Raw genomic sequence first — 11,610 nt, 5'->3', positions numbered from 1 at the left:
ACACACACACACACACACACACACACACAAACACACACACATTATAATAAATCCATTTAATTTTATTATTTAGTTTAATTTTTTTTTTTTTAAAGATGAGGTCTAAGTCTGTTGTCCAGGTTGGAGTGCAGTGGCACGATCGTAGCTCACTGCAGCCTCAAACTCCTGGGCTCAAGTGATCCTCCTACCTTGGCCTCCAGAGTAGCTGGGACTAGAGGGACATGCCACCACGTCTGGCTAATTTACAGGGTCTCAGGTCTCTCCATATTGTGCAGGCTGGTCTCAAACTTCTGGTCTAAAGTGATCATCCTATCTTAACCTCCCAAAGTGCTGGGATCACAGGCCTGAGCCACAGCACCCAGTCCCATTTATTTTAGACATTTGACCGCACAAAATTCTCTCTCTCTCTTTTGACAACTTCCTATACCTGCCTAGGTTTTTGTCCTTTATTTTCCTCTTTCTCACTCTGAAATAATCTTTAAATAACATTAAACTACTGTAGCACAAAATTACTCTTATTTTTCCTTAATAAAAATGCATCTTTCATACCTCATATTTTTCCTTGCCAAAACACATCTTCCTTTTTAAAAATTTTATTTTACTTTAAGTTCTGGGATTCATGTGCAGAACGTGCAGGTTTGTTACATAGGTATCCATGTGCCATGGTGGTTTCCTGCACCTATCAACCCATCATCTGGGTTTTAAGCCTCACATGCATCAGGTATTTGTCCTAATGCTCTCCCTCTCCTCCCCCTCCACAACCCCCAACAGGCCCTGGTGTGTGATGTTCCCTCCTTATGTCCAATACATCTTATTTTCTTTGCATACTTTTGCATGCAGACTTTTCTCCTTCACCCTTATTATTCCTAATAGTTCATTTACGTATATTGATTAGAGTTTTTAATAATTAATACCTTAATTTCCAGTGAAAACAAGGAAGTAGCCAATTGTGAACTATTATACATAGAAGCATTCTGCAGATTAGCACTTTTATGAATATACCCTTTCACAATTTCTAGAGCCACGTTTCCTCATAGTACACTTTTTCAGTGTGGCAAAAAGAATATGTTGGCTAGCAAACTCAAATATTTTTTAGTCTCTCTGTAAAAAGAAGCCGAATATAGATAAACTTATGTTAAGTAAATAACATTTCAGTATTATATCTTATTTAGAAATGATCAAATATTAAATGACTATACTTCATTTAACTTAGCTTTCTATATCTTTGAGGTTTTAGGCTACCAAAAAGATTTTGGATACTGTATTTAAGCAGACATATTATAAAACATAACTGTTGTTGAAAGGTCAGCTATAGAGTTTGTCCCACTTACATCTATTTAATTTACTTGTTTCTAACAATTATGCTAGGATTATCAATGAAAATTTCACACAACATTAAATAAAGCAAGTCATCATTTAAAGTTTATTTTCTTGTTAATAAATTTGTGACAGACATGAGCAGTAGATACCAAAAATCACAGAAATAAAGAACCTAAAATTTAATTGTATTACTCTCTCTTTCCCTCTTAACTGCCATCTTTGATATACACCAAACAATTCATTTTTATTGTACATTTTATTCTTAGGTTGAATTATAATTTCATAATCTTACATATCTAATAGAGATAACAGCTTATTTGGCTAGTAAATCAAAGTAGAATAAAATTGTATGTCTGCATTATATTGAATGCTGACAAATCTGGAGAAATACCTATTTGTATTTAACAATATTGAACTAGCTGTATTTACCAAAGGTTATCCCAGAGCAAGTGAATTTGAAAGCAAATTTTGGATTAATTTCTACTTTTCTGAGAGTTTTAATAATATTTAATGTATATGAGCACTTTTTTTTCTAAGCCAGTTAATGCAGAGTTTTTTGATAAATTTTGGCAATACCATCCAGAGGTAGAAGAATATCAATGTACAAAACACACATATAAACATATGTAAACACACAGACAGATGCCAGTAGAAATCTCATAGCTTTCATTTTAAACTTTTAACCATGAGTCAGGCATAATATTACAAAACTCACTAGTTTATGTAAAATAGTTGGATCCACTCTGTGTTCTTGGCAGATGGAACACAAGGTAACCTCCTAATTAAGGTAACCTCCTAAATAATGGCTATTACTTTTCACCAATATTTGTAGGGAAGATGATATGGTTTGGATCTGTGTCTCCACCAAATCTCATGTTCAACTATTATCCCAAGTGTCGGAGATAGTGCCTGGTGGGAAGTGATGCCTCATAAATGGCTTAGCAGTATCCCCTCCACGCTGTTCTTGTGATAATAAGTGATTTATGAGATCTGGTTGTTTTAAAAGCGTGTAGCACACATCCCCCCCACCCCATCTTCCTCCTGCTCTGACCATGTAAGACTTACCTGCTCCCCTTCACCTTCTGCCATGATTGTAAGCTTCCTGAGAGGCCTCCCCAGAAGCAGAAACAGCTACGCTTCCTGTACAGCCTGCAGAACCACGAGCCAATTAAATCTTTTTTCTTTATAAATTACCCAGTCTTGAATATTTCTTTATAGCAATGTGAGAATGAAATAATACAGAAGACTTTTAAGATTTTTGTATATTTTGCTTCCAAATAGTTCTTAATTTTTAATTTGCCTTTCCTGCAGTCTGATTTTCCTATTGGTACCAGTAAGACATTTGTTTTAGGGTGCGAGCTCTCTTAGAAAAAATCCTTTTGGGGCCGGGCGCGGTGGCTCACGCCTGTAATCCTAGCACTTTGGGAGGCTGAGGTGGGTGGATCACCTGAGGTCAGGAGTTTAAGACCATCCTGGCCATCATGGTGAAACCCCATCTTAAAAAAAAAAAGAAAAAGTCCTTTTGGATATAAAGTCCATGTTTTCAAAGGTATACCTAGTCCAATGTGACTCTAAACCAACCAGCCTTTTTATGGCTTAACCGTAGACACAAGAGACATCCCCAAAGAGGGTTCAAAGGAGAAAGTACCCATTCCTTACTCCCAAAGATAGCCTGAAAAGCAAAGAAATTCATTGTCACTGTCAATATGGAAACTACAGTCTCCCATAAAATTGAGGTGCCTTCAATCACAGACTCACTATCTGTGATATCAGGTAGGTAATACTGGGATGGTACATTTCCCAGCACAAACAAGGCAATAAAGAGTGACAATAAAGGCCCCTGATGGACTGGGGCCCCTTGTTAAGGCAAACTCGCCTGACAGCTACAAGATTGGCCAAACAAAATGCTGCTTGTTCATTTCATGCTTTGGTTTTCCTAACCTACTAGCTAGCCACCCAATGCAGGCATGACAACCTTGCCCTCTCAGCTGGCAGGAACCAGACTGGTTACCAGAGACCATAGTAGTTACAAAGCTAAACCCTCAAAACAGAAAATGAGACAAAAGAAGAATCTCATCCAGTTTTTTTGCCATTGGTTATCCACAGCAAAGTTTGTCTAAATGGATGCTGCTCTAGCATAAACTGTAAACTCATCAGTCTGTGAAGCTGGCTTAAACAACAGGCTTACAGGGCCTATGCCTATAACTCTGACAGCTCTCCAAAAGTATGACTCTTTTCCTCTTTAAAATAAATCACACAAAGACAGAAACAAAGGAAAACAATGACTCTTCTTAGGAAGCTAAAGATCAGTAACCAGTGAGTGCTCAAAGCCACATTTACAAGTCACCATCCAAAGAACCGATTTTACCAATATTTTTCTCTTGCTAATGCAAATTTGGAAAGGAAAAGACCAAGAGAATTCTGCCATCTTCCTTCAGCCAGACTCTACCTACAGAAATCCAGCCGCCTGACTTCAGTAAGAATTTTTGCCTTTTGCTGGCTTTGTTAGAGATCCTGGATCTCAACTTTAGCCTCCGGAGCAAGTGAGGTGTCCTTGCTTAGGGTTGTCAAAACACGAGGTGAGGAAGACTACTTCCCTCTTCTCTCCTAGGTTCAATGACTGCAGCCCTGGAGATTAAACTGACAAAAGACAGACTAACGAGAAAAACAGTTAAATTACATACCTCTGCATGGAAGTTTCACAAAGAACTGAGAAGACTCAAAGAGGCAGCCAGATGATTGAAGCTTCTGTACCATCTTAGGCTGAGCAGAGAGAAAGGAATTTTGGGCTGCTGAGGGAAGGAGGAAAGTTCTGGGAAGGTGTGGGGATGAAATGTATAGGAAATAAGAGTTGTGTTGTTATGCAGATATGTCTCTCGGGTGATAAATACTGTTTCCAGGAGCAGCTCTCTTCCCTTACAAATGGAAATTTTCTTTATAAATGTAAATTTTCTATACAAAAGGGGAACTTTATAGTTCATGTTAGGTGATTAGGAGGAGGTAAAGAGCTTTTACTTGGTCTGCTGGTTCTCTATTGCTGTTAGCTCCAAATAACCTGTGTGCCAAAGTGACACATTTTGGGGTTGCATATTTTAGTATGCTTCATTTCAGGAAGAATTTTATTTTATTTTTTTTCTTGTGGAACTTTTTTTTCTCCCAGATAATTGTTTTTTAATTTTTAAATTATTATTCTCTTTTGTTGGTGAAGCTCTCCTTTGCAATTGTTTTTTGTTTACATTTTTTTTGTTGTTGTGAATAATATCTCAGGCAATCTTGAGAAGCTGCCTCTTCTTCACATGTCTTTTTTTCCTCAAATAAATAAATCTGAACAAGACATCTTTTATAACTTCTAATTTAAAAAAATTTTTTTTAGATGGAGTCTCTAACACCAGGCTGGAGTGCAGTGGCGTGATCTCGGCTCATTGCAAACTCTGCCTCCTAGGTTCAAGCAATTCTCCTGCCTCAGCCTCCCAAGTAGCTGGGATTACAGGTGCCTGCCACCCTGCCCAGCTAATTTTTTGTATTGTTAGTAGAGATGGGGTTTCATCATGTTGGCCAGGGTGGTCTCAACATCCTGACCTTGTGATTCGCCCACCTTGGCCTCCCAAAGTGCTGGGATTACAGGCGTGAGCCACCGTGCCCAGCCTATAATTTCTAATTTTTTCTCTATTCGGTTTTTACTGTGAAATTTATTTTTCCAGTGTCCTTTCTGTCAACTGCTGCTTTTTCTCTGTATGGGAGCAGATCAATTCAGTGTCTGTTTTACCCTCTCTCTTCATCTTCCCTTAGCCCGTGCTTCTCTCATTTGTTCTTATTACACAAGTAACCTCTCTCTTCCTTCCACTTCCTCCCATTAACAATTACCTATTGAAGTCTCTTGAGTTCCAGTTAGTGAGCCTCTAAATTACCCTCTTATTAACATCACCTTTGTCTTTTCCTGCTTTCAACATAGTTTCTTCAGGCTTTAACCTCACCACTTATGTTTCCTTTCCAAATCTCTTTTCCTTTGCTAAATAAACCTCACCATTTAAGTGAGAGAGCATGGTATGGCAAAAGGAATGTATGGAAACGACACCAACATACCCGTTGTATCAGAAAAAGTAGTATGGCTGGGCGAGTCACTTGGCTTCTTGGGACCTCACTTTCTTATCTAGAAAAATGAACAGGTTGGTTTAGCAAGGGCTTTAAACTCAAAAGCTTCCAACAGAGTCCAGACAGATTATGCAAATGAATTAGAAGAGGCCAGGCAGGGATTGTGGGAAACTGGGGACTGTCCGTGCAAAGGGCACGATCACTGCTCAGCTTTTCGTACTGCCACGGAGAAATGCTGGCTGTGTAGGATCCACAGATCTTCCAGTTGCCCAGCAGTAATCAGGAATCTGGATTTTTACAAAATGTGAACTGTTCTTTTTTTTTTTTTTCCCCAAGTCAAAGCTGTTTTATGATCATTCACATTATTTCATAGAAAAAGGAATGTAGCAAACGGGTCAGGGTTGCACAAAAAAACCAAACCAAAACAAAACAAAACACCCAGGTTTATAGAGGTTGCGTTATTTCCATCTGGGCACAGGGATCGTTCCTTACATCTGGGAACAGCCATCAGGCACAGCAGCTGCACTTGTCTGACGCCCCTTTGCAGATGCAGCCCTGGGCACGCTTGGCACAGCCCACAGGGCAGCAGGAGCAGCAGCTTTTCTTGCAGGAGGCGCATGTGCACCCTTTGCACTTGCAGGAGCTGGTGCGCAGGTGCAGGAGTCACGGGGCGCAGGAGCAGCTGGGATCCACGGCGAGCTGAAGAGGCGGCTGGAGTTGGGACATGGCTGCACGCGAACTCGCTGTGACTTGGAGGAGGCGTTGAACTACTTAAATGCAGACAACTGATTCAAATTATGGACCAAACAAAACACATCACATTTGGCCTGACGGCTGCCGTTTGCGACCTTTAGATGAGATGGGCTCTTTAAGTTTCTCACAAGTTAAAAATTGCATGACTCTTTAGCAATACATTTTAAACCTAGCCAGTTCTCCCGTATTACATTCCCTAAATTGTTTCCTTGTCATTTGTATTTGTTGGGCTGTCAGTCTCCCATGTGAGCACTCTGGAATGTGTTATTAGAAGAAAGTACAACTTCTTTTGCCTCTGCCTCTGACATAAAGTAACCGAATGTGTTGCTCCCAGACCCTTATCATCAGTGTCTGAAGAGTGTGTCTAATCTCCTAGGATGGCTGACTCTGGTGTGCATGCAGGTGCTGGAATAAACAGTCTCCTTGCAGTGTGACACACACTCCTCTGTTCCTTTGTCTGGATGCACATTTTTAATCCTTTCACCTATTTCGTGTAATGTTAATTTGTAAACTAATCTAAGTAGGCCGGGTGCGGTGACTCATGCCTGTAATCACAGCACCTTGGGAGGCTGAGGCAGAAGGCTCACTTGAGGCCGGGAGTTTGAGACCAGTCTGGCCAAGATGGTGAAACCTTGTCTCTACTAAAAATACAAAAATTAGCTGAATGTGGTGGTGCATGCCTGTAATCCCAGCTACTCGGGAGGCTGAGGCAGGAGAATGGCTTGAACTGGGGAGGCGGAGGTTGCAGTGAACTGAGATCACACCACTGCACCCCAGGCTGAGTGACAGAGCTAGACTCCATCTCAAACAAAAACAAACAAACAAACGAATTAAAAATAAATAACCTAGTCCCAGTAGGAGGGAACTCAACAATGAAAGAAACACTTGAGGCTCAGAAGCTCAGGGAAAGGAATGAATGATAAACAGTAAAAAATAGAGGAAGTACCTGACAACGAGAAAACCAAAGGACAGTCATTAACTTCTGTCATATCCCATTTAGTGACACCTTCCCCAAAAGGAGTTCCTTTGGTCATTCCCTACAGTGTAGCCTTCCTTGGGCCTGGACGCAGCTGTCTGAGTTCCCCTCCACCTTCCCTCTTCGAAGAGCTGTCAAATTTGTTTCTAGTTAAACTGACCGGCTTGTGTTCTCTCTTTTTTTTAATTTGTATTTATTTTTATTTATTTATTTATTTTTTATAAAGATGGGGTTTCACCATGATGGCCAGGCTGGTCTTGAACTCCTGACCTTAGGTGATTCACCCACCTCGGCCTCCCAAAGTGCTAGGATCACAGGCATGAGCCACCACGCCTGGTGTGTTCTCTTTTTTATTACCCTTGGTCACTCATGAATAGGGCTCATCCTTTCCTCTGTATACATGGACCTTGAGAATCTTTACCTTTCAGCGTTTCAGTGGAATTGGCTTTAAGTTTCTAAATGACCCTCAAGATTAGAAAAAGAGGCCAAGTGCACTGGCTCATGCCTGTAATCCCAGCACTTTGGGAGGCCAAGGCAGGAGGATTGCTTGAGCCCAGGAGTTTGAGACCAGCCTGCATGACAAAGCAAGACCATGTCTCTCCAAAAAATTTAAAAATTAGCTAGGCATGGTGGTGTACACCTGTAGTCCCAGCTACTTGGGAGACTGAGGCAGGGAGACCACTTAAGGCCAGGAGTTTGAGCTACGCTTGCATCACTGCCCGCCAGCCTGGGGGACATGAGATCCTGTCTCAAAAAAAAAAAAAAAGATTAAAAAGTGAATAAGGCTCAAGGGTCAAGGGTCAATATCAAGAGAGAAAAACTCTCCCAACAAACTCCCTCTTCCTGAGGCAGCAGGAAGTATTACTGACAAAATTGGGTATTCACACATTTACAGAACTGGGAGACCTCTCTTTAACTACAAGTTCTCTACAAGAATCTTCAATTTCTTAATTTTCAGGATTATATAGAAATATATAATTTTTCTAAAAGCATGATTGGAGTCATTTTATAATTTTTTAACCAAGGACTAACGTGAAGTTTCAGGTAATTCATTTGTATTTCTGTTTATGATTGGACCATTGACAACTACAGTATTCACCTACACTATCATCTTTCACTCCTAATTCAGTACTTCTCAAGTATTTTCTTCGAGAACTCCTAGGATTGCTGAATTTTAAGTTGAAGAAATAATTGGTGTATGATGAAGGGTATATCAATATGCCACTCCAAAATATGCCTTTTGTCATATAGATTATTTTGAGCTAAAGCCAACTGAAAACTGTCTGAGGCAGGAAAAGCTCCCTATCTCCCTATGACTGCTTGAAAGTAGAGTATACATTTCCTCTTTTGTAAAGGGAACTTTAATTTGCAAAGGGAAGGAGCTACTCTTTTTTTTTTGTTTTGAGATGGAGTCTCGCTCCAGGACTTGCCCAGGCTGGAATGCAGTGGTGCGATCTTGGCTCACTGTAGCCTCTGCCTCCCGTGTTCAAGTGATTCTCCTGCCTCAGCCTCCTGAGTAGCTTGGATTACAGCTTTGCCCCACACCTGGCTAATTTTTGTATTTTTAGTAGAGACAGGGTTTCATCATGTTGTTCAGGCTGGTCTCGAACTCCTGACCTCATGATCCACCCGCCTTGGCTTCCTAAAGTGTTGGGATTACAGGTGTGAGCCATTGCATCCGACTGGCCTGGGAACTACTCTTGGAGATAGCACTTAGCACTTGAAAGACTCTTATCTGTTAAACAACACAATTCTAATTTACCACGTATTTCCTCCCCTCGCCTTCCTAATACTTGCCTCCCTCACCCCGAAACCAAAACCCCAAATCCTTTTTCCTTTGCTTAGCCTATGATGATACATAACCCTCAATCATCTGGCTGCCTCCTTGAGTCTCATTTCTTCATGAGCCTATCACGCATAGGTATGTATAAAACTGTTTTTCTCTTGTTAGTCCACCTTCTGTTGGCTTAACTTCCAGGGCCCCAGTTAGAAAACCTAAGAGGGTAGAAGAAAAATTATTTTTCTCCTCTACAATGGTTAGGAACCAGCCCCTGAAATGAGATACTCTTAGATGTTATTTAACCCAGCAGGTCATTTTACCTCTAAATTTCCTCATCTCATTGGGATGCTAATAAGGTTTAAATAAAATCGTGCTTAAAATGGACTGAGTACAGTGCCTGATATAGACAAATCACTAAAAACAATGCCAGCTACTTCTACTCTATGATTGCTACTACCAGTGCAGGCTACTTTTTAAAAATTGTCACCATTCTTGTTTTTGCTTCTATTTTTTGTCATATAAATTTAATCTAATATTTCAAAATAATACACAGACATAGGCTTAGGAGACAGAGTTGGTGGTTACTGATATGTTGCAATCTGAGGTACCCTATAAGGAACTACTTAATACTACTAAAAAATTTATTCCCCCACCACTAAATTTCTGTAATTCAAGATTCAGTCCTTATCTTCTTATATCAGAAACAGCTAGCTGTCTGCCAGAATTTGTGCTTCCCCTCTGGAGAATGGAGTTGTCACTGGAAACTGCTCAGACAAGGACTTCATTTCCCCACTCCTCATGTACCTGATGTAGCCTTCCTTCCTTCCTTCTAGTTCTAACCCGTGGAATCTGAGCAGAAGTGAGGTGTGGCATGTTCAGGTCAAGATTTAGGAAGAAGGTATACTTTCTCCATTCTTTCTCCTTCCACCAGCTAGATTCATTTACAGATTTTGCTCTAGGGGAAGAGTGAACCACAAGATGGAAGAAGACGAGATACTTGAATCACACTATGGAGGAAAGATGACCACCAATGAGACAGATGCTTTGGGTGCTTAAAATAATGAGAAATAAACATCTATTAAGTTTGAGCCATACATTTGGGGTCTATTATCTACTGCCTCTAACATTACCCTAATTAATAAAAAAATTGCTACCTTGAAAAAAGTACTGCAACAATAAATACCTAAATACCTAAAGTAAGTATTATTACTCTCTGAACACTTGGGTAGCAGGTAGCAAAAAAAAAAAAAAAAAAAAAGGAGATATTGGGGGCTGGAAAGATGGAGACCCATGTTATGCCTTGGCAAAGCATTTTATTTTATTTTATTTTATTATTTTTTGAGACTGAGTCTCGCTCTGTCACCCAGGATGGAGTGCAGTGGTAGGATCTGAGCTCACTTGCAACCTCTGCCTCCCAGGTTCAAGCAGTTCTCCTGCCTCAGCCTCCCGAGGAGCTGGGATTACAGGTGCCCACCACCATGCCCAGTTAATTTTTGTATTTTTAGTAGAGACATGATTTTGCCACGCTGGCCAGGCTGGTCTCGAACTCCTGACCACGTGATCCACCCATCTTGGCCTCCCAAAATGGTGGGATCACAGGCATGAGCCACAGCACCTGGCCTTTGTAAAGCATTTTAAAAACCATGTTTCTGATAACCTAAAAGACAGTATCCATTACTAGAATGGACCAATGACTGCTATGTATCCACAATTCTTCCCTTTCTTAATAGGGGCTTCTTTTTTTTTTTTTCATTTTATTTTTATTAAGCACTATGTAACACACTGCATGCTACATAATACACTGTATAACCTTCTAGCAGGGGTAAATGACCATAACTGAGTTATTTTTTTCATCAATCAGGAAAATGCTTCCTTAATCAATGTTCTCCAAACCCTTTGACATGTAGCAACGTTACATGTAGGAATGATCAAGTCCAAAGATGTGCCTCTCTTTCCATCAAATCCCAGTGATACAAAAAATGGGCAACTCTTTTTTCCTTGCCCCCGTTAGTGAACCTGTGGATGTACAAAGTAGCCAGTCCTGGAATTAGCAAGCACACGCCCATGGCGGTGAGTCTGGGAGAATCTTGAACCACATCTCTGCCCTGTTACCTAGGCTAAACCCGACCTTACCTAGGTCCTTCTTAATAGGAGCTTCTACTGTGGTTATCTTGTTCCTGTCTTATAATTACATATTAGAGGGGCAGGGAATTTTAAATATGTTTGTATATAACCAAACTGTAAAGAACTTTAGATGAGAAGACTTCATATCATCCAGAGATGCTGGACTTTGAGCTGTATGCATGAACTGGATCAGACTTTAGCGTGTGTCCACAGAATGAGGAAAGAAGGGTATATACAGATATTTGGTGAAAAGAACAAACTGAGGAAGAGGCAAAATTTCTCCTCCCTCTTCCATATTATAAACCAAATTTCATCTAGCCTAAGATTCCATTGATTGTAAAGCATGTGTTGTATATGTACTACCAAGAAAGGAAAAATGCTGCCAACCAAATCTGAGTTTACCTTGAACAATAAACTTGTCATTGATTGAACAATACGTTCCTATTGAAGAGATGTTAAAGTGTGAAAACAATGTGCAAATCCAGATTGATAAAAAACTAATTTTTCAGGCCGGGTGCAGTGGCTCATGCCTGTAATCCCAGCACTTTGGGAGGCCGAGATGGGC

At 40.3% G+C, this 11,610-nt stretch overlaps 1 long non-coding RNA gene and 2 pseudogenes across 2 annotated transcripts in view; all 3 read right to left on the bottom strand.

The window, feature by feature from the left end:
• LOC116533786 overlaps nt 1-1,302 on the bottom strand; it is a 6,480-nt gene extending 5,178 nt beyond the window's left edge. Inside the window, exon 1 of the long non-coding RNA XR_004261447.1 lies at nt 915-1,302. This is a non-coding gene — a long non-coding RNA (uncharacterized LOC116533786). The remainder of the gene's footprint in view (nt 1-914) is intronic.
• Nucleotides 1,303-5,919: 4,617 nt separating this feature from the next.
• Nucleotides 5,920-6,274, bottom strand: LOC116533785 (annotated as a pseudogene).
• A 4,390-nt stretch (nt 6,275-10,664) lies between these two features.
• Nucleotides 10,665-11,340, bottom strand: LOC116533784 (annotated as a pseudogene). Its single transcript, XR_004261446.1, has one exon. The product of XR_004261446.1 is annotated as an NADH dehydrogenase [ubiquinone] 1 alpha subcomplex subunit 1-like (transcript).
• Nucleotides 11,341-11,610: the final 270 nt, after the last annotated feature.

Source organism: Sapajus apella, unplaced genomic scaffold (genome assembly GCF_009761245.1).
Source record: "Sapajus apella isolate SASKATOON/1434 unplaced genomic scaffold, GSC_monkey_1.0 scaffold84, whole genome shotgun sequence".
Lineage (NCBI taxonomy): Eukaryota > Metazoa > Chordata > Mammalia > Primates > Cebidae > Sapajus > Sapajus apella.
Note: the sequence above shows the minus strand (reverse complement) of the source record. Positions and strands in the feature narration are given on the sequence as shown.